At 52.7% G+C, this 4,352-nt stretch overlaps 7 non-coding genes and 1 pseudogene across 7 annotated transcripts; 6 read left to right on the top strand and 2 right to left on the bottom strand.

The window, feature by feature from the left end:
- Nucleotides 1-229: 229 nt before the first annotated feature.
- On the top strand, nt 230-393 carry LOC122763464. The gene has a single exon (XR_006359124.1). It is a non-coding gene; the product is annotated as a U1 spliceosomal RNA (small nuclear RNA).
- Nucleotides 394-1,034: 641 nt separating this feature from the next.
- LOC122763468 lies at nt 1,035-1,143 on the top strand. The gene has a single exon (XR_006359128.1). It is a non-coding gene; the product is annotated as a U5 spliceosomal RNA (small nuclear RNA).
- A 169-nt stretch (nt 1,144-1,312) lies between these two features.
- Nucleotides 1,313-1,505, top strand: LOC122763466. Its single transcript, XR_006359126.1, has one exon. It is a non-coding gene; the product is annotated as a U2 spliceosomal RNA (small nuclear RNA).
- A 327-nt stretch (nt 1,506-1,832) lies between these two features.
- LOC122763463 lies at nt 1,833-1,950 on the bottom strand. The gene has a single exon (XR_006359123.1). It is a non-coding gene; the product is annotated as a 5S ribosomal RNA (ribosomal RNA).
- Nucleotides 1,951-2,353: 403 nt separating this feature from the next.
- LOC122763470 lies at nt 2,354-2,517 on the top strand. The gene has a single exon (XR_006359129.1). It is a non-coding gene; the product is annotated as a U1 spliceosomal RNA (small nuclear RNA).
- Nucleotides 2,518-3,156: 639 nt separating this feature from the next.
- On the top strand, nt 3,157-3,268 carry LOC122763467. Its single transcript, XR_006359127.1, has one exon. It is a non-coding gene; the product is annotated as a U5 spliceosomal RNA (small nuclear RNA).
- Nucleotides 3,269-3,450: 182 nt separating this feature from the next.
- LOC122763465 lies at nt 3,451-3,643 on the top strand. Its single transcript, XR_006359125.1, has one exon. It is a non-coding gene; the product is annotated as a U2 spliceosomal RNA (small nuclear RNA).
- A 331-nt stretch (nt 3,644-3,974) lies between these two features.
- Nucleotides 3,975-4,093, bottom strand: LOC122763469 (annotated as a pseudogene).
- Nucleotides 4,094-4,352: the final 259 nt, after the last annotated feature.

Below are 4,352 nucleotides of genomic sequence, written 5' to 3'. Positions count from 1 at the left end.
CCGTCATGTCCAGTTGTTGCTGAGTCTATAGGAAACGACCGCCAGGTATGCCAGTAAAAAAGGTCGAGTGTTTCCTCTCCAATGTGTGCTGGAGGTTGAAGTTGAACATAGCACAGCATTAATGAGCAACTGAGTCAAGGCATTGGCCTCTGGGATTATTCATTTCCAGCACCATCAGCCAAAGAGCTGTGTCTGGCAAGAGCCACCCGGGGTTTGGCGAGTACACCTCATACTTACCTGGCAGGGGAGATACCATGATCAAGAAGGCGGTTCACCCAGGGCGAGGCTCAGCCATTGCACTCCGGCTGTGTTGACCCCTGCAAATTCCCTAAACGTGGGAGTCTTGACTGCATAATTTTTGCTAGTGGGGTGCTGCGTCCGCGCTTTCCCCCGATGATGTCGTTGTAAGCAAAGGTCAGCCGCCCGAAGTTCAACGTTGTGTGCCCATCTCCAAACTTCTCACGTCCTTGCGGAGCAACATCCCCAGTCTTTCCAAGTTGCTGGGAACGTGATGGTTGTGGGTGTTGTCTTTTAGCTCAAAGCAAATGTTACGCTCCCTTTCCCAACTCTTTGTAGAAGAACTCGATTGTTGGAGATGGATCCATGGCCATCATGCCAAGGGTTAATACTTTGGCGCTTGCTCTGTTCACTCCGTGCAGTGACCTGATGTTGAAGTGATGCCAGGCGCACCTCACCATTTCAGAAGCCCGGATGAGGTGGGAAATGGCCCGGCAGTTTGTACTGCTCAGTGTGACACGGAGCTGCTTTGTTTGCGCACTCACGCTCTACTACTAAATGTTGAGGTGTGCTAGTGAGCGAGGGAATGTGCCATAGCCTTCAGCGATTGATAGAAAACTGCAGCGCATAACCGACAGTAGGAAAGCGCCTAAACATGCAGTCAAATCTGGGCGTTTATTGGCCACTACAAAATGTTGAAGCGGAAGGTTGCCCTCTAGTTGCGTCGGCCGTGTCGGCCGACCCGACCGCGCACCCGCGGATAGACTCCCGGGCTGCTCTCCAGGACAGGGGCTACGCGACTCTGGTTTCTTCAAAATGCACAAGTCTTTCGCCTTTTACTAAAGACTCCGTGGGAGAGGGACGCTCAAGAGTTTAAGTTATTTTGTGGCTAAGGCTGCGCCCTTGAGGCTGCCACAACAAGCAGTTATGTCAAGGCTCAGAGGTGCACTTAGGTCAACCTTGGGGCGGAGGTGATCAGCAGCAGCAGCCTTTGTTATGCGCCCTTAAAAACATGGCACCACAACAACTGACTTGTGTGCCAATATCTTGGGTTGGCCCCAGACACCTGTGGGCCATCGCTTCTCGGCCTTTTGGCTAAGATCAAGTGTAGCATCTGTTCTTATCAGTTTAATATCTGATATGTCCTCTAAATGGGGATTAAATATTAAATGCATTTTTGAGCAGTGGGAGGTGAAAACTGGGGCTTGCTCTCTTCACTCCTTGCATTGACCTGGTATTGCAGTGCCACCAGGAACGGTGCACCATTCTCTTTTTTCTGTGAAAAGCAAAGCGAAGCTGAAACCAGAAAGACATCAACCCGTGCCTGTGCGTCAATTTAATTGCGAGCCCATGTTTCTTGTAAGGAAGCAGCAGCAGCAGCCGCAGCACCTGGTATTCCCCAGGCGGTTCCCATCCAGCACTACCCGCCCGACCTCTGCTTAGCTTTCCGGAGATCAGACGAGATCGGGCGCTCAGGGGCGGTAGGCTGCAGTTTATGGGCTGGCTTACAGAGTGCCTTTGGCGGATCAGGCAAGGCCCCTGCTCGCGGGAGGGCATGTTTCTTGTAATGAAGCAGCAGTGTAAAAGCGCAGCGCAGCTACAGCACCTGGTATTCCCAGGCGGTCTCCCATCCAAGTACTAACCCCGCCCGACCCTGCTTAGCTTCCGAGATCAGACGAGATCGGGCGTGCTCAGGGTGGTATGGCCGTAAGCCGGGGGGTTGGGGACACAGACTGCTTTTATGGACTGGGCAAGGCCCCCTGCGCGTGGCGGGGCTCAAAAGTCAGCCTTTCGGACACACTGCACTTCAGCCTTTATCTCCACCACATGCTACACTCTCTTCCAGTATCGGGAAGCGACACCGAGATGGGCAAGCTGCTGTTGGTGCTGTCATGTCCAGTTGTTGCTGAATCTATAGGAAACGACAGCCAGGTATGCCAGTAAAAAAGGTCGAGTGTTTCCTCTCCAATGTGTGCTGGAGGTTGAAGCTGAACATAGCACAGCATTAACGAGCAACTGAGTCAAGGCATTGGCCTCTGGGATTATTCATTTCCAGCACCATCAGCCAAAGAGCTGTGTCTGGCAAGAGCCACCCGGTGTTTGGCGAGTACACCTCATACTTACCTGGCAGGGGAGATACCATGATCAAGAAGGCGGTTCACCCAGGGCGAGGCTCAGCCATTGCACTCCGGCTGTGTTGACCCCTGCAAATTCCCCAAACGTGGGAGTCTTGACTGCATAATTTTTGCTAGTGGGGTGCTGCGTCCGCGCTTTCCCCCGATGATGTCGTTGTAAGCAAAGGTCAGCCGCCCGAAGTTCAACGTTGTGTGCCCATCTCCAAACTTCTCACGTCCTTGCGGAGCAACATCCCCAGTCTTTCCAAGTTGCTGGGAACGTGATGGTTGTGGGTGTTGTCTTTCAGCTCAAAGCAAATGTCACGCTCCCTTTCCCAACTCTTTGTAGAAGAACTCGATTGTTGGAGATGGATCCATGGCCATCATGCCAAGGGTTAATACTTTGGCGCTTGCTCTGTTCACTCCGCGCAGTGACCTGATGTTGAAGTGATGCCAGGAGCAACTCACCATTTCAGAAGCCCGGATGAGGTGTGAAATGGCCCGGCAGTTTGTACTGCTCAGTGTGACACGGAGCTGCTTTGCTCATGCACTCACGCCTACCACTAAATGTTGGAGGTGTGCCAGTGAGCAAGGAATGTGCCACAGCCTCAGCGACTGATAGAAAACTGCAGCGCACAACCGACAGTAGGAAAGCGCTTCCAAACATGCAGTCAACGCCCAAGGTTTATTGGCCTACTCAAGCAAAACGCTGAAGGAAGGCCGTTCTACAGGCGGGCTATCGTCACGACCGAGACTGTGGTGACTCAAGGATAGACTCCTCGCTGCCTGTATTTGGTAGCTACGCTGACCTGGTTTCTCTTCAAAATGCACAAGTCTTTCGCCTTTTACTAAAGACTTCCGTGGAGAGGGACGTTCAAGAGTTTAAGTTATTTTTGGTGGGCTTTGCTGTAAGGCTGCGCCCTTTGAGTGTGTCAAATGTCAAGCAGCTGTCTGTCAAGGCTCAGAGGTGCACTTAGGTCAACCTTGGGGCGGAGGTGATCAGCAGCAGCAGCCTTTGTTATGTGCCCTTAAAAACATGGCACCACAACAACTGACTTGTGTGCCAAGATCTTGGGTTGGCCCCAGACACCTGTGGGCCATCGCTTCTCGGCCTTTTGGCTAAGATCAAGTGTAGTATCTGTTCTTATCAGTTTAATATCTGATATGTCCTCTATATGTGGATTAAATATTAAATGCATTTTTGAGCAGTGGGAGGTGAAAACTGGGGCTTGCTCTCTTCACTCCTTGCATTGACCTGGTATTGCAGTGCCACCAGGAACGGTGCACCATTCTCTTTTTTCTGTGAAAAGCAAAGCGAAGCTGAAACCAGAAAGACATCAACCCGCGCCTGTGCGTCAATTTAATTGCGAGCCCATGTTTCTTGTAAGGAAGCAGCAGCAGCAGCAGCAGCGTAAAAGCTTACAGCACCTGGTATTCCCAGGCGTCTCCCATCCAAGGTACTAATCTCCGCCCGACCCTGGCTTCCGAGATCAGACGAGATCGGGCGCGGCCTAGGGTGGTATGGCCGCAGTTTGCGGGCTGGAAGGCAGAGAGCGCCTCGGCGGATTGCAAGGCCCCTGCTCGTGAGCGGGGCATGTTTCTTGTGGGCGAAGCAGCAGTGTAAAGCTACAGCACCGGTATTCCCAGGCGGTCTCCCCATCCAAGTACTAACCAGGCCCGACCCTGCTTGGCTTCCGAGATCAGACGAGATCGGGCGTGCTCAGGGTGGTATGGCCGTAAGCCGCGGGGTTGGGGACACAGACTGCTTTTATGGACTGGGCAAGGCCCCCTGCGCGTGGCGGGGCTCAAAAGTCAGCCTTTCGGACACACTGCACTTCAGCCTTTATCTCCAACACATGCTACACTCTAGTCCGGTATCGGGAAGCGACACCGAGATGGGCAAGCGGCTGTTGGTGCCGTCATGTCCAGTTGTTGCTGAATCTATAGGAAACGACAGCCAGGTATGCCAGTAAAAAAGGTCGAGTGTTTCCTCTCCAATGT

The sequence above is a fragment of the Solea senegalensis genome, unplaced genomic scaffold (assembly GCF_019176455.1).
Source record: "Solea senegalensis isolate Sse05_10M unplaced genomic scaffold, IFAPA_SoseM_1 scf7180000016877, whole genome shotgun sequence".
NCBI classification, from domain to species: domain Eukaryota; kingdom Metazoa; phylum Chordata; class Actinopteri; order Pleuronectiformes; family Soleidae; genus Solea; species Solea senegalensis.
This window is presented reverse-complemented; position numbering and strand designations above follow the sequence as displayed.